General features: G+C 37.5%; 1 long non-coding RNA gene across 1 annotated transcript; it reads left to right on the top strand.

The window, feature by feature from the left end:
• Positions 1-9,662: 9,662 nt before the first annotated feature.
• Positions 9,663-12,126, top strand: LOC117274507 (uncharacterized). The gene is made up of 2 exons (XR_004504619.2): positions 9,663-11,334; positions 11,406-12,126. It is a non-coding gene; the product is annotated as an uncharacterized lncRNA (long non-coding RNA).
• Positions 12,127-18,611: the final 6,485 nt, after the last annotated feature.

The raw sequence follows: 18,611 nt of genomic DNA, 5'->3' as shown, positions 1-18,611 counted from the left end.
GCCTCGGCCCCTGGCACGGCCTCGACCTCTGCCCTGCATATGAGCTGTCACTGGAGGCTCTGGCTGCTGCTCAGCTGAGGAAGCGGTACGTGTTCTCTCCATCTGTGAGAGAATAAGAGTAGAAGAGTTCAATCAGTATTAAGAAAGCAAAATCGCATGACAGAGAAAAATAGAAGTGAAACTTGTTCCTAAACTTCATAGCCTCTGGAAGATAAGCACAAACGTCTCTGTACCGATCCTCCAGACTCTACTAAGTTTGCTCGTGAATCGTGAGACCTAAGGAACCTAGTGCTCTGATACCAACTGTCACGACCCAAAATTTCCCACCGACGGGACCGTGATGGTGCCTAACATTTCACTTGCCAGGCAAGCCAATGTTAGAGAATCATTAAATCAATTCCTTATTTCGATTCAGTAAATAACAATAATTAACAAAAATGGAATATAATAAGTGCGAAATATTATAAAATTATATTAATTACTACCACCCGGATCTAGAGTCATAGTTCACGAGCATTCTAGAATTTACTACAAGTAATAATCTAAAAGAAATACAACTGTCTGAATGAAAGAAAACTGTAGGACATAAAAAGATAGACATGGACTTCAAGGTCTGTGAATGCCGACAGATCTACCTTGAGTCTCCGGACAGCGGACCAATAGCAAATCTCGATCAACCTGAGTCGGTATCAAAATCTGCATAGAAAGTGCAGAGTGCAGCATCAGTACAACCGACCCCATGTACTGGTAAGTGTCAAGCCTAACCTCGACGAAGTAGTGACGAGGCTAAGGCAAGGCACCTACAAATCAACCTGTACAATTTAACAGTGTACACGCAAATAACAAGAATGAAAAACTAAACAGGAAATGTCGGGAGGGGAACATACTGAGGGAAATACAAGATAAAGAACTACAATAGAATGATCACTGGAGCAGTCAATATACCATTAATCAACAGGAATAGTGAATACAGTATGAAAATATGCACGGCATCACCCTTCGTGCATTAACACTCACAATATGGCACGACATCACCCTTCGTGCATTAACACTCTCCCTTACTATAATGCAATGCAAAAATATCAACAGGGAGATAGAATAACAAATACAAACCTTACTTCAATATTTGGTTCCATAATGTCAATCTCAACTTTGAAATAAAAACTCAATTATCACTAGAAAATCCGTAAACATGATAAGAACGATAAATTGAACAATACTAGCATAACACGTAGCAATTTGACATAGGAAAAGACAATGTAAGAAAAACACAGAAACATGGAAAACATGTAAATTGGAGGCACATAAGTACTCGTCACCTCACATATATGCCGCTCACATGAATTTCACTTAGCAAATAATCTAAGGTTCCTAATTCCCTCAAGTCAGGGTTAGACACAACACTTACCTCGCTCCGAAGGCCACTTAATTCTCAATCACAGCTTTTCCTTTGGAATTCACCTCCAAACCACTCGTATCTATTCAAAAATGACTCTATAATATCAAATATTTCTAAAGGAATCAATTATATTGCATAAATTAAATTTCCCAATTTTTCCTCCAAAAATTCAACAAATCGACCCCGGGCCCGCTTGGTCAAAACCTAATGCTCGGACGAAAATCCTCTTACCCATTCACCCCCGAGCCCGAATATATAATTAGTTTTGGAATCCGACCCCGAATTGAGGTCTAAATCCCCAAATTTCCGAAATCCCTTGTTTCTACCCTAACCCCTAATTCTACCATGAAACTCTAGATTTTTAGGTTGAATTCTAGTAAAATGAAGTAAAAGATTGAAGGAAACGAGTTAAGGAACACTTACCTATGATTTGGGGAAGAAAATGTCTTTGAAAAATCGCCCTAGGCCTCTTATCCTTTTGAAAACAAGAAGAAAAATGGCTAGAGTCCGAATTAAATGCTCACTACCCAGCGACCTTAGCACCTGCGGTGCTTTGGTCACACCTACGCATCCGCATGTACGGACGGGATATGCGCTTATGTGGAGAAGGATTGGGCCAACTGGGGCAGCACCTGCAGACAGGGTTTTGCTTCTGTGGTCCCGCTCCTGCGGAGAAAAGTCCGCATCTGCGGAAGAACAAAGTCCAGGCTTGGGTCGCATCTGCGGGGCTTTCGCTCGCATCTGCGAGCTCGCACCTGCGACCAAAGGCTTGCAGGTGCGGGCACACCAGATTTGGTGCACCGGCAGCCTTGTTGAGGTTTGAACTCAACTCGCGCATCGCTCGAAGGGCACCCGAGCCCTCGGGGCTCCATACCAAACATGCACGCAAGTCTAAAAATATCATACGGACCTGCTCGCGCGATCAAATCCCCAAAATAACACTTAGAACTCTAAATTTAGCACCAAATCAAATAAAATTCTCAAGAACATTTTAAAATTTCTATTTCCTCAATTGGGCGTCCGAATCATGTCAAATCAACTCTGTTTCTCACCGAATCTTACAGACATGTCTTAAATATCATAATGAACCTGTACCGGCCTCCAAATCCAAAATACGGACCCGATACTATCAATGCCAAATATCAATCAATTCTTAGAAACAAATAATTTCTAAACTTTTAATTTTCATCAAAAATTCATAACTCAAGTTAGGAACCTCCGAATTCGATTCTGGACATACGCCTAGGTCCCATAATTCGATACGGACCTACAGGGATCAATAAAGCACGGATCCGGGACCGTTTACCAAAATTGTTGTCCGAAGTCAACTAAAATTATTTTCATTAGTTTTCTACATAAATGCTTTCCGGAAACCTGCCCTGACTGCGCACACAAATCGAGGAGGGTAAAAGATGAGATTTTTAAGGCTTAAGAAAGCAGATTCGAGTTCTAAAATATAAGATGACCTTTTGGGTCATCACAATAGTTAACCCCTTTTGAGCCCGTAATCATGTTTCTTTGGCAACCACATTATAAGCCCTACCCATTTGGTTGATTTTACCATCTATTTGAACCTTGTACCTCTCGTGAGTACTTGAATTTGTTATAAACTTTTTAAAAATTGAAGTGTGGGGTGGTTGGTTTGGCTTTTGAGTGAAACTAATGAAATAAGGAGAAATGTGCACTGTTAAAAAAAGTAAGAGCCACTTGAATTGAAAAAGAAAAAGAAAAAAATTGTTGCATTGTTGTGCAAAATATTCTTTGATAGTGGTGACTCTTGATGTAATTGTGCTTAAAGAAGTTGGGAGTTAATATATATTGATGTGAATATGGAGCTTTGGTTTGACATAAACGTGGGGGTTTGAACAATGAAATGTATGCTCTAAAAGTGCTCAGGGAGGTGTAGTCACTCTTATATCTAAATATATCCTACCCATCCCGCAGCCTACATTACAATCAGTTAAAGTCCTACTTGATCCTTGACTGAATGATCTCAATTAGTAGAGTTATACACTACGGGCAAGCTTATGGTACGTCTTTTGTGGCACATGAATGTTGTTTCTGTGAGTGAGCAAATTCTTTCTATCTTGAGTTCCTAATTGTTCTTAAATTTTATTGTATGAGGAACTACTCTCTTTTGTTGTGTGAGGGCACTTGATTCACGAAGGAAAGGTAATGTCGTTGATCTCTGTGGTAGAGTAAGTGAGCGGGGTATAAATAATGTGTGGTGCTTTTGAGTCAAATCTTGAGGCGGGGATGTTACGTTAGAGTGCTTAATCTATTTTAAATATTCTTGGCATGATGTGTTAGGGATGTTGTTTAATAAAAAAGTAGTCCCTAGGTGAAGTACAATTTGATTGCTCGAGGACGAGCAATGGTCTAAGTGTGGGGTGTTGATGGTAGGCTAGAAACACGTGTTTTAACCGTAGTATTGCACTCTAATTATTATATTTTACGTGTGTTTGAGCTTAATTGATAGTAAATTATACGTATTACGTGTTTTATGCCTTGTAGGAAATGATTTTGAGCTATTTAGATAATTTGGAGTGAAATCGAACAAGTTGGAGCTTTGAAGTCTAAGTAGAAGCCCAAGAAGTTAAGTCGGGATCATGTTCGGGGGTTGAGGACCAAGTCCAGATATCAAAAAGTGAACACATGAATTTACTCTAAGAAAAAGCCAGTACTGCGTGGGACGCCGCAAGGCACGGCGCGGCAGTGCAAAAGTAGTCTGACAAGCAAAGTGCGAGCTCTCTGGATTTCCTCACTAGCACCGCATGAGGTGGCGCCGCTGTGCAAAATTGTCAGAATGATTTCCAAGTTCGGCTAGGAAAGGGTAGTTTTGTCCGAGCTTATTTCTACACGGTATAAATACACCAAAAATACGATTTTGAATGGACTTTTGACCTACGGGAGATTGGAGAACCAACCAAGGCAAGAAGACTCAAAAATTCATCAATATTACAACCTGCAATCGATGCAATACGGGAGTTTGTATCGAATCATTAGAATTGATATTTTCTTTGTTCTTAAACTTATTTGGGATATATTACTCCATTGTTATGGAGTAATTTCCATTAGGATGTTGACAGATACGGTGTTTCGATAACTTGAGTAGGGATTCGATTAATTGATGGAGCTTTAATTTGTATTGTGGGTTATTTATTGTTTTGCTTAATTGAAAGAGGAGTTTGATATTGAATATCTTCACATCTTATGGTCTAGTTTAAATTCGTGATTCAAATAGGTAATCGAAAGAGCCTCTTGAATTGTTAATCGAACTAGAAAATAGGAAAATATTCGTGAGAAGTTACCCTTTAGATCATAAGCATCATTTGATTGTTGCAATTGTTTACCGTACTTCAATTGGATTAATTACTGAATTAACGTTTAATCGAAAGAGGAACATTAACTTCAAGTGCAATCTATTATCGGTTGAATTCGTGAGAATCAACCGTATTATAGAGTGAATTAACTCAAGAATTGGATCCCGAGTCAGTTATCTTTCACATATCTAGTCAAGTACATTTATCCCTCTCATTGATATTTCTTTGTTGCTAATCTGGTGTCTTTTGTGATCAATTTTTATTTGCTTAATTTTTAGTAGTTAACCGTAGTAACAGTCATCAAATCAGGTGTTAATTATTCTGGATAGTAATCAACTTGAGATTATTCGAACATCATTTAAATTCAATCCATGTGAAGACGATAATTAAACTATACTATCTTTGACTAGTGAGCAATAATTTTGTGTTGTATTTTGCGCTCGTCATCACCCACTGCTGCATAATCACCATTGAGTGACGAAATCACAGTATCTTGCGATGTAGAAAGAGAGGAACCTTCACTCAAACTAGTGATAATTGTGGAGGATGAATTTGGTGGAGAAGAGAAGAACAAGGAAAAACACTAGCTTAGGCATTTTTGGTCTACGGGAGCTTGAAGCATGGGACTAGCTTTAATAGATAAAAAAAAGGTATGTTGAATTCTTAGCATAAATAGCATGGTTAATTATAAAATAGTGTGATGACCATAAGAAGATCATATATAAGGGTAATTAGTCTTATGCCGATCGATGTCTAGATCAGAGTATTGGCATTAAACACATAGTATGTGTGCCGTGAGTGTGACGGTAGATGTGTGCCTTGAATGAGGGGTAGATATGTGTGCCGTGAGCGAGGGGTAATCGCAACAATAGTCAAGAGGAGAAGGCAATAGCTAGCTAACATTTGTACTATACTATATGTCGCTATAGTACTGTAGCAATACAAATACAACTGCAGTAGTTTAAGTTTGTGTCAGTATTTCTCTAGACTGGATAGAATTAAAATATAACTTCCTAAGTTTTACTATATGACATTGAGCATTGAGTAAGAAATTTAAGGAAGAAATTTTTTTTAATCATAAATGCTCTTAGAATTAGTTGTGTTAAGTATACAATGATATTTTATAATTATATGAGCATGTCATTAGGGTAGATGAGGAAGCTTAAAGTAAAAATATTCAACTACAAAAATGTACCATTATGTCTTATAACATAATAAAAGAGTACCTTATAAAATGAATCTAACTCGGTGCACAAAGTATTTCGTGTTCACGCAGGGTCCGAGGAAGGGCTGCACCTCAAGGGGTGTGATGTAGACAGCCTATCCTAACGCAAGCATTAGTGGGTGCTTCCACGATTTGAACCAGTAACTTATAAGTCACAAAGAGACATCTTTACCGTTGCTCTAAGCTATGTGGGGCAAGGTGGGGCGGGTTTAAGGCTATGTGGGTACGGGACAAGTTGAAGAATTTTTTTTAAAAATTAGTATAGTACGGAGCCGGTTGCAAATTTATATGGATTTTAACAAAACAAAAAACAAAATGTCACGACCCCAAATCTCCATATTAGGATGTCGTGATGACATCTAGTCTTTAAAACTAAGTAAGTCTAATATACATTAAGAAATAGCATAGCTAATAACTTAAACATTAAATTAAACTGTTAAACTACCATAATAAAACTCAAACGGTACAGCTGTCCAATAACTCCTAAAATCTAGTGTAACCGAGTCATAAGCTCTACAGAAATATACTAAAGATCTCTAATACTACACTGTCTGTATAGAGAGTGAACAGTAGTAAAAGTAAGGACAGAAGATGACTCTGAGGCCTGCGAGTGCTAAGCAGGTATACCTTGAAATCTCTAGAATGTATGGTCAAATCACTGGTGCCTAGCCTGAGCTGAAGTACCTGGATCTGCACAAACAATGTAAGCTAACAACGGAACTTAAAGCAATGAAGGCAACAAGGAGTGAACACATGATAAGAACAACAAGAAATCAATACGGGCAAATACAAGTAAGGCAAATGAAGAGATAACAAAGTTGTTCAGTCAACAAGCCTCTTTAACATGGAAATTACAACAAGAATCACAATCGAGGTACCACAGCTCACAATATCATTTCACAAGTCAAAATCATAATTTTTCTTATATCACCGCGTGAGCCTTGCATTTATTTTTGAAAATATTTTTTCGAAATAGCTACACGCGTTTTAACCTTATCTCACCACGTGGCTTCAAGTAAATCCCTTATAGCAACACGCGTATAAATCTCACCTTATCTCACTGCATGCGTATCAACCCCTATCCTCATACCACCGCATGCGTATCAATATCACAACACAATGAAAAACTCGCACCCATATGCCACAACACTTTGCCAAAATCAACAATACCAATGTTACCACAACGTATAGCCCATGACTGAACCACAATGTGAACAAGAATCTCAATAATAACAAAATGAATGAGAATTATTCAACAAGGGAAGATATCCCACTATTAGGAATATGCTCATAATTATAGTAAACTTGTTAGTTGCTGATTCAACCTAATAAACATCTTTGTTTGAATTCAAACCAAAAAAAAACAATTTACATTTTATGTTACGTTTCGGGAATTGCTTCTATATTTTCCTCCCACATCCATAGAAAGTTCTAACTTTGAGTTAGTACGGATAAAGTCCAAACATAAATACAGTCAAAGACGAAATAGAGTTGATTAATGACGAAACAATTGATGATATATATTTCAAAGCCTTTTAGTCAAGACTAGCTTATCAAGAAGACATAGACCTCCACAAATACATTATGTTATATCATATATACTATTCATATTTATGTGGTTCCATAGGCAACCTAATAGAAAAGAAAAATCTGATTCATAGAATTGTACTTTCACAAATTATATGAATTTTCCGTTCTCCTCTTGGTATTCATCCTCTTTGTGCATCGTTATTGTTGTGCTTTATTTTATCTCCTTGTGCAAATACATGGACAACTTATGTGTGTTAGTGTGTATATGCCAACCATACAAAGACCAAATGCTTTCAGTGATGAGAGACTATATATTAACATTTGTTGATTTTAGAGCTTTCACTGATGCTTAGAGATAAGTAAAATGTTATACTATTTTTGGAAAATTCCCGCGGAAAAACTCCGGTCGCTATCCTTTGAGTGCACACTGGATAACTTGTTTGTTACGAAATAGCTCGCAAATCACACAAAAGATATAAATTGTACTAGACAAGCCCGGTACAACGACCTCTGACTGAGGAGACTGCGGGTAAGAAGAATCCATTCCAGGTCTCTCACTTGGTAAACCATTTGCTCAATCTAGGGGTGTTCGTTGATCGGTACAGTACGGTATTTAGACATTTCGGTTCGGTATTTTCGGTATTCGGTTTCTTAAAATACTATACCAATACCGTACCTAATTAAATTCGGTATGATTCGGTTTTTCTCATTTCGGTTTATTCGGTTCGGTAACTTCGGTTATTCGTTTTGAATACTAACTAATGTGTAGAGTCATAGACTGTAATATTCTTAATTAAAACATTCAAAAGTACAAAACTAAAAACGTTTGTTGACAAAAGTTTTGTTCAAAACCAGCAAATATCAACTCAGAGAGAAAATTGTACATAAAGAAATAAATTTGGTCATTAGAAATGTCTTGTTAGTTGCTTAGAGTTAATTGATGAACTTATAAAATAAAAGAAAGTAAAATTTTAGATTTTTTTTATTTATGTTATTATTAATAATATGTGTATTGTGTAATATAATATATATTTCGGTACGGTATCGGTATTTCGATATTTTATTTTTAAATACCAAATTATATTTAAAATTTATACCAAATACTATACCGAATACCAAAATATCGAATACCAAATATCAAAATTTTCGGTTTCAGTACGGTAATTCGGTATTTACCAACTTATGCACAAGCTCAATCAACTTGGGCAACATTGTTGGTCTCAAATGTTTCAAAAGAGAAATAATACTATAAGGATGATAAATGCATATGAACAGGTAGTTAACTTTAGTGAAAAAGGTATTTTGCTAAAATTATTCTCTCTTATATAGTCCGACATCACACTCTATAGATCATTGGCGGGATTGAACTAACTAGTGCCAAACTACCAGCACAAAATGTTTACGAAATACGATTAGTCAACAAAAAATGAGCTATTTTTACTCTGTGTATTCAGAATCCAAAAATGATGATGTAATTTTATGATTCAAACTTAAATAGAAAGTATTTTGCAATTAAAAAACTTAATTCTAATTTCTAACCCGCCCACCCCCAAACCCCAGCCAAATGATTAGGAAAAAACACATCACATTGGCCCAAATTTTACCATTACTTTACTTTACTACTATTAATTAATAAGCGGCATTGTTGAGGAGCTTTCGGTTACTGTGAAGTTACTAAAAAACCATAACATTTTAACTTTATTTCATATTGGTCCATCTACATGCGGATCCAAAATTTGAAGGTTACGGACGTCACTATTTATATATACCACTAGCCAGAAATATCAAATAAGAAGAATGGATGATTCAATTAATTTTTGGTTAATCCAGTTAGGTCTTTTGTTAAAAAAAGGCAAATAAATTCGATTTTAGTTTAACTTTTTTATGTTTGATTTACTATTTTGAGATAAAAGTACAAAAAAAATATTTCATGAAAATACGCCTACAATTAGAAAATTTTCTTAAAGAGTAGCTTAATTACTATATAATTGTTGTTTGATTTGATTCATTGATCATTATTCTTGGGTTAATTTTTTCAAGTTAATTGTTGAGTTATATAAAAATTATTTTGCTCAGCCAAAATTTTAAAGTTATCTTCTTTTTTTTTTTTTTTTTTGAAATCTTTATTCAAACATACTAAGAGCCATTACAAACTGGGACCATTCTAGGACACAAAGTTCCTAGCTTGTCCTTTTCAAAAGCATTAGCGACAAAAGGAGGAGGGGCAAAATACAATTTAGGATTCCCAAAAAGAGACGAACTGCTCTCATTCTTCGCCATTAGATCGACAACTCCATTAACTTCTCTAAACACGTACATCAAGGGTGGGGCTCCAATTCTGGATATCATCCATCTACAGTCAATTATCAAGTGTTTGTGAAGACAAGAGTTGTTAGAGAGCATATTGATCAATTCCTTACAATCTATTTCTATCACCAGAGGCAGTATGTTCTCTTCTATATCTACTTTAATACCATGGAACAGAGATAAAGCTTCCATGTATATATTAGTTGCATTTGCCCTGTCATGTTGTAGCCCATAATCCAATCACTATTTCCATTTTTGAATACTCCTCCCAAGCCCCCTTTCCTCGGATTCCCTATACAGGAGCCATCTATGTTTAGTTTGAAGGTGCCTTGATCCGGTGGGTTCCATTTGATATAGATAGTAGCTTTTGGCGTTGGGTGGTTGCTTTGCTCCGTCAGTAGTTTAAACTCAAGAGCTTTGCTTTTGATATGGCATATTTTTAGGGGAGCATTGTTATTTTTGAAAAAAATTCATTTCTGTGAAGCCACATATGCCGTAGTATGAAGGGAATGATGCCCGACCATGCAAGGTAGCTGTCAAACCTCTTTTTAGTTAAGGCACTGTGCCTTAATCCAGTTATGAATTGCGTATTTTCGCTGGGAGTAACATGGGTAGTTATGGGCGGTTCTTAGCTTTTGAGTAGGAGCATCTGAAAAAGATATGTTCTATATCCTCATCTTCGATACCGCAAATACCGTAGAGGCTGGAGTCACAGATATTTCTTTTAGATAGCATTTGAGTAGTGGGAAGTCGATTATGCACTGCGGTCCATAGGAAAGTTTTGATTTTGTTTAAGGTGTTCAGCTTCCATATCCAGCTATAGTCCTTTCCATCACTATCGATCCCATCCTTTTTATTGTGAATTCTCCATTTGTGTTTGTCAACCAGGAATAATTATCTTTTGCCGGCTGGATCTGTTTTATGTAGGTACTAAATACTTTGTATTTTATGATATCCGGCAGGTGGAAGGAAATGGCTTCGATATTGATAGTATTATTGACAATAATATCATATGGGAGTTGATTATGTGCATGCTTCATGAGTGGACCTTGGATTAAGGATCTAAGGGGCCCTGCGATCCATGCATCCTACCAGGCATTGATTGAACGATCGTTTCCAATTTCTCCGCGGACACCTTCTATACATATTTTGGTTCCCTCTACTATGTTTTTCCAGATATGGGAGCCATTCTTATCTTGTACTAGTCAATCTTGTTGATTAATGTTTTTGTTATACTTATTGTTTAGAACTTTTGTCCATAGAGAATTATTATCCTTTTTATACCTCCATGCTAGGACAGCTTATAATGAGTAGTTCTTCCACTTTGATTTGCACAGCCCCAACCCCTCTTCTTTTTTTGATTTAACAACTATATCCCATCTTGACAGGTGGCATTTCTTCTTTCGAGAGGTGCTTCCCCAAAGAAAGTTCCTTTGGATAGTATCTATATTTTTCAAGGTGCTTTGCGGCAAGTTATAGATTTGCATAACATGGTTAGAGATAGCCGCAAGAGTAGATTTGATTAGGGTGGATCTTCCCGCTAGAGTCAGGTGATTAATCTTCCACCCCTTAAGTCTATTGTTAAGCCTGTCGATTATGAATTGAAAATCTTTTTTCGAAGGTCTATAGCTCATCATGGGGAAGCCAAGGTATTTCCCAAATTCATTGGCACTCTTCATTGCAAGGCAGTGGCTCATATTATCCCTTATATCAGTTGGAGTATTATTTGAGAAGAATATCCTAGATTTGCTAAAGTTGATAGATTGGGCCGAGAAGTTGCAGAATTTATTTAGTGTATCTATTATTAAGTTGCAACTCTTTTGGTTAGCAGTTGTGAGGAGGATGAGGTCATCCACGAAGAAAAGGTGAGATAGTGGGGGGCATTCTTATTTAAATTAACTGGATCCCATCTACAGCAATCGATCTCATGGTGAATTGAGCGGGATAACATTGTCATACAAATGATAAATAGGTAAAAAAAATCTGTACTAGAGCCATTTATTAGGAGGGAAGTAGAGGTTGTAGAAATGCACGACATGATTAGGCCAATAAGGTCTTTTGGGAATTTTAGGGATGTGAGGGAGAATTTTACAAAAGACCACTCAATCTTGTCATAGGTTTTTTCTAGGTCGATTTTAATCATTATTTTTTGCTTCTTCCCCTTTAGTTTCCTATAATGATCTAGGACTTCATGTATAATAATAGTGTTATCTGAGGCTCTTCTCCCCTTTATAAAACTAGTTTGGGTTGGGTGGATAAGTTTTGAAAGAAAGAGCTTGATTTTGTTGACTATAATTTTTGTAACCACTTTGTAAGCCGTAATGCATAATCTAATTGGTCTATATTGTTTTATGGTTTCCTCATTTTGGCATTTTAGAATCAAACAAATATACTTACTAATCATCTCTTCCATCATTCTTTTGCTACTTGCAAAAATCAATTAGTTTTTCCATAGTTTCATCCCAAAATTTTAATAGAAGAAAGGATATAAACCATCAGGGCCCGGTGCCTTATACAGTTTAAACCATCAGGGCCCGGTGCCTTATACAGTTTAAACCATCAGGGCCCGGTGCCTCATTATCTAAGGTAGCACAGTGAGACCTATAGTGGATATTCTTATAGGAAATATTTTGGCTAGTAGTGAATAAGTAATGGTAGTAGTTGTTTATTATGTCTGTTATGTCCCTTTGTTCATAAAATCAATTTCCAACATCATCTCTTAAGCTTAGGATTCATTTTTTTCTTCTTCTTTGCATGGTAGTGATGTGAAAGAATTTTGTGCTAGCTTCACCCTCGTTTAGCCATTGAATTCTAGATTTGTAAGTTATTAAGATCTTCTAGGAGGCGAGTTTCTAGGTCCAGTAGGAACTGACTGGTGGAGTACTTTGGGGAATTTTGTATTCCATTTAGATGGTTTAAAATGACGTTTTTTTTATGAAAATTATTACCAAATGTATTCGTATTCCAATCCTTAACGTTTTTAGTAAAGTTCTCAATTGCCGCTATAATATTATCTTGATTGACCCAGAAGTATTTGACTAGGTTTTTAAACGTTGGATGTGAGAGCCACATGGATTCGACTCTAAAGACCTTAAATTGCGACTGTAGTTTTTTACAAGATTTAGTTTAAGGGGACAGTGGTCCAAGTATATTCTTGTTAAGTGGGTTACATGGGCTTCTGGGAGTATATTAATCCATTCTGAGTTAGCAACGTATCTATCCAGACGTTCCATGATAATGGTTTTTTTTTCCTCTTATTAGTCCATGTATACTTTGAGCCCTTATAACCTAAATCTAAGAGGCCTCAAAAGTCTGGACAATTAAGAAGCCTAGAAATTCTACCGTAGTTAATAGGAAGCCCCCAAATATTTCACTAGCCCTAGTAATGTCGTTAAAATCCCATGTTACTAGCCATGGGCCCTTATAACTACTTGCTACAGTTTTTAGGTTATTCCATAATATGTTTCTTTCATCTATTATATTACTAGGGTAAACAACAGATAAAAGCCAATGTTTGGGAGAATTTTTTACCTTGATCATGGCGTGGATTTCTTGATCAGTGGTGCCTATTTGATTCACCAACACTTCTTCTTTGTTCCACATCATGACCATTCCTCCTGAGTTTCCCTGGGATGCAACTTGGGCAAGGTGATAGAAGCCAAAGTCCCTAACCAAGTCATTGTGTTCTATCATCTTGGTTTCAAGTAGGGCAACCAAGGACGGTTTGTTGTAGTTGAGCATTGATATGAAATTTCTTCTAAACTCATCATTCCCCGCTCCTCGGCAATTCTAAATGATCATAGTCATTGATCTATTGGTTGGTTGGATGCTCTCCCCCTGAACATAGGTTGAGCTAATTGGAGATGAGGGGTCTACCATGTCCATATTGGCTAGTTGGTCCAGTGGTTAGAGTACATTGTTGGGATCATCACTACCCCGTACTTGTACATTGTTGGTGGGCTCATTAATGCCATTATATTTATCGGGCATTTCCTCAAATCCTGATGGCAACACAAAATGTGTCTTTTTTCTTTTCTTTCCTTGAACACCAGTGTTTTTGATTCCCTTAACATACCGTACTCCACCCTCATTGTTGTTGAGGATCCTTCCTCTTTATCCTCCTCGTCCATCTATAGTTGGGCTTGCTGGGGGGAGGTTCCATCATCGTGGTTGTCAGATTGTTGTTGGTGGTCGACGGGTTTGGCATTGGCGTTTCTAGTGGAGTTTGGTTCTGGAAGTTATTGTTGAGGTGAGAATTCTGCTGCATGGCTGGTTCCTGGTGTTGTGAGGGTGTTTGTGGGGGGAGGGGTGATTGTGAAGGGTGAGTAAGGTTATGAAAGAGTGACAGGCTCATGCTTAGGGCTATTGGGGAGCTGGGAGGGTTCCACTGTTGGCATATCTAAAGGGATGGGTGGGCTGCCATGGTTCGGTATGTTGGGTGAATTTGGGATTGTGGGTTCATTGGTAGTAGCCATGGGTGGTTTGCTATGTTTTCCAATCCGATTCTCAAACCCTCCGTCACAATTTGGGCCAACTTGTTGGGGTCTTTGACCTGGACAATGATGTCCTGCCCGTTGTGTTGCAAGCTCATGTTCAGAGTGTATCCCGCTAGGCCCTATTCCAACCATGACTGGGGAACATGGTTCTGGGGTAACTGTGGCATTGTGTAGACGATTGGTTGGCTCCTGTTCATGGGAGAAAAGTTCATGGGAGCGTTTGTCTGGTATTAGTCGCGTCTCCATATATTCCTCCTGTTGTTTCTTTGGTGCCTCCGGTAGTAGCTGGTTGTTGGTAATCTTGGCATTTTTGTTTTCCCTGTTAGTATTATTTTCAGCTAAACTATTACTTAGTGGTGAGGTGTAGTCTTTATGCCGGGTTGATATGTGGTTTTGGGCTTGTGTTAGTAGTGTTTTATCATTGGAGTCTATCATGTCTTGATCATCATATTTTGTTCCTAGGGGGTTGGTAGCATCTAGCGAGTTGATTGTTTTTGGAGAAATGATATGAGAATTATTTTCAGCATTAATGGTTGTTGTGACATTGTCTACATTTGGAGATAACTGAGGTCCATATCATCGCTTTTGGCTTCTTTTGAACTAGAGGATAAACATGAGGATCATGTCCTTCCCTTGTCATTTATGCATCCAGGTCCTTGGCTATTGGTGTGGTCTTTTAAATGTGTGATGGGGCTTGATTGGTTAGTGTCTTTACCTAAAGTGTTTAGAGTTTTATTAAAGTGTTGGTGCTTGTTTCCGCCTAGGGTTATGGGGTAATTATCAAGGTTTTCTTAGATGGAATTTAATGCACTAAATTGGTTTCCCTCCATCATCCCCATGGTCAAACTATTGTTCATTGTATGTTGTGTAGTACTCGTACTATTGGTGTGTTCTATGGTTTTCCTCCTGTACTCTTGTTTGTGAGCATGCCCTTGACTTTGGCCAGCCATCAGAGATGAAGTAGCTACCGGAGTTTTCCCTAGTTGTTTAGTATCTATTTTGGGTTGGCTTAGATTTGGTTTACTTATCTTTAGTTGTTCTGTCTTTTCTTTGTCTTTCTTTGGTGTGTTATGATGGTCCATTTGTCAACTTCTTTTGTTAGGGTTTCTAGTTCTTGGTTTTCCTTGTGGTCGTTTGTACTAATCACCTTATCATTATCCTTGTGATTTTTTCTATGTGGATATTTTGTCTGAATGTGACCTAGCCTTCCATAAAGGGCACATAGTAAGTTAAATCCCACATAGGCAATTCTTTGGTGGTGTTGACCTATGATAATATAAGTTTTTAGAGGACTTTCTACATGAACGAGGATACATACTCTAGCATATTTGCCCCTTGTGGTCGATGATGTACATGCATCTATGCGAAGTAATTTTCCTAGTTTGTTGCCTTATTTTTGCAAGATTTCATAGTCATAGAACTCAGTTGGGAGTTCTGGTAGTCTCACCCAAATAGCTGAATATGTTAGGGATGTTGTTGATGCTATAAAATTGGGTTCCCATTTTCTTATAGTAAGGAATTGGTTTCCTATGAACCACGATCCACCATGGAGGGCTTTATCATAGTTTTTAGGTTTAGAAAATTTTATTAAAAAGTAGTCATACCCTAAGTCAATTAACGCCAGGGGTTCTGTGGGTTTCCAAATAGCATTTATCTTTTGTTGTAGGAAAGGGAACCCTACTCTTCTACCAAAAACTTTGATGATGAGGGTGTTGGTCCAATTGTGGTAGATTCATTCTTTATCTGAGCAGGTTAAGGGGATAAAATCTTCAGATTCGTAGTAATTTTCTATTTCATTAGAGATATAAAAGCCTTCGATGGTCCTTTGGATTGCTATTTGGTTCCCTTGGCAAGACCCTGCTTTCCTTTTGAGTTTAAGCAAAAAAGAGTTTCCCGTTGTAAAGTCATTGTCTAGGATCATCCCATGTTGTTGTGAGTTTTCCTTGAGATTACAGGAGATTTCCTTGGATCTATTAATGTCTTGGAGTTCATTATCAAGGTCCTTTTGTTATTATTAGGGTTTAAAGGTTCCATATCAGCATCCGTAGTGTTTTGGGCGATTGTGTTTGTCACTATATCAGAGGTTTCATAACAGATTTTTGTGTTTATGTTCATGTGGGACTTGTTTGTTAGATTTTTCTTATGCCCTAGGAGTGGTTTCTATGGAGGTAGGCTAAACTAAGGAGGGGCGAAAGGAGAAGAAGGAAAAAGAAGGGAAATCCTAGTGTAACGACCCGGTCGGTCGTTTTGCATATCATAGCCTTGTTCTCCCATTTACTGGTCAATTTATGCCTTACAGTTGATTTATGACTTATTGGGTTAGTTGGTTCGGGTTCAGAAGGATTTCGGAGTGAAATGAGACACTTAGTCTCATAATTAAAAAAACTTAAGTTGAAAAAATTGATCGGATATTCACTTATGTGTAAACGACCTCATAATTGAATTATAATAATTCCAATAGCTCCGTATGGTAATTTTGAACTTAGGAGCGTGTCCAAAAAATTATTTGGAGGTCCGTAGTAGAATTAGGCTTGAAATGGCGAAAGTTGAATTTTTGGAAAGTTTGACCCGGGAGTTGACTTTTTGATATCGGGGTCGAAATAAGACTCTGAAAATTTTAATAGGTTTGTTATGTCATTTATGACTTGTATGCAAAATTTGAGGTCAATCAGACGTTATTTGATAGGTTTCGGCGTTGTTTGTGGAAACTTAAAATTTCAAAGTTCATTAGGCTTGAATTGGGATATGATTCGTGTTTTTAGTATTGTTGGATGTGATTTGAAGACTCGACTAAGTTTGTATGATATTTTAGGACTTGATGGTATATTTGGTTGAGGTCTCGAGGGGCTCGGGCGTATTTCGGATGGTATTCGAATTATTTTCCTTCATTTTTTTGCACTGCTGGTAGCTGCTGATTTCTCATGTTTCAAACCTTCTTCGCGATTGCGAAGATTGGGACGCGATCGTGTAAGCTTATTTGGGGCAGGGGTATTTTTGTTCTATGTGGTCGCAGAGGAAGGAACGCGATCACGTAAGTGTATTAAGCCGTGCTTCGCGAACACGTGAAGGAAGTCGCGTTCGCATAGAAGGATTTGAGCAGTAGATGAAGGGAGACAATTTCTCTACGCGATCGCATGGGGCTGAGCGCGTTCGCGTAGGTTTGAGAGTCAGTGATCCGCGATCGCGTGAGTGATTTCGCGTTCGCGTAGGGTAAAATATGTGGGCAGTCTGCTTTGTGCTTCGCGATCGCGGTTAAAAAAAACTGGGCAGTGGAAAACTGTTCTTCACGATCGCGTGGGAATGTTCGCGATCGCGTAGAGCAAATGACTGGGCAAAGAGTTTTAGTTCTGAAAATGGGACTTCGTCCCATTTTCTATTTTTGACGGATTGGAGCTCGGGAAGAGGCGATTTTTGGGAAATTTTCAAAGAAAACAAGGGGGTAAGTGTTCTTAACTCAACATTGGTCAAATTACCCGAATTCATGATTGTTTTTAACATTAAATTGGTGAATTAAGTTGGAAAATTATGAAAACCCTCTTGGTTTAATTTGAAGATTTGAGGGTCGAATTGATGTCGAATTTGAGTAAAATTTATATGGTTGGACTCGCGGTTGAATGAGCATTTGTATTTTGTAACTTTTGTCGGGTTCCGAGACGTGGGCCCCACTGGCGATTTTTGAGTGTAATTTCCAATTTTGTGGAAAAATTAGTATTTTGATATGGAATAAATTTTTATAATTTGTATGGACTGAATCAAATTTATTATGGCTAGATTCGAGCCGTTCAGGAGTTGATACGCATAAAATGGAATTTCTGGAGCATTTTGATCTTGCTCGGAATTTGGATTCGTCTTGTTCGAGGTAAGTAACTCTTCTAATCTTGGAGCTGAGGGTATGAACCCTGAATACATATATTATGTAAATTGTTGGGAAGTGACGCACATGCTAAGTGATGGGCGTGTGGGCGTGCACTATGAAAATTGTGACATGATTGTTTCCGTGGAATTTTATAGTAAACTAATCTTGGCATTTTCCTTGTATTGTCATATGTTAAAGGAATTTGAGCTGAGAATCATATTGAAAATCATGTTGAGGCTATGTGCCAGTATTATTGGGACCCACAGAGGTCATATTTCTATGAATTGTTTGTTTTAAATAAAATTCATACTCAGTCATATTTGTTTTATTGCATATCATATCTCAGTCTCTGTTGTTATTTATTGATACAACATATCATCATTTTCGGGATATTTTTATGATATTGTGAGCCCGAGAGACTGGAGAGATTGATGACTGAGTGCGGCCGAGGGCCTGATTGTGAGGATAATTATGG

This window comes from Nicotiana tomentosiformis, chromosome 4 (assembly GCF_000390325.3).
Source record: "Nicotiana tomentosiformis chromosome 4, ASM39032v3, whole genome shotgun sequence".
Taxonomy (NCBI): Eukaryota; Viridiplantae; Streptophyta; class Magnoliopsida; order Solanales; family Solanaceae; genus Nicotiana; species Nicotiana tomentosiformis.
The sequence above is the reverse complement of the archived record's forward strand: the minus strand, read 5'-3'. Positions and strand labels throughout refer to the sequence as shown.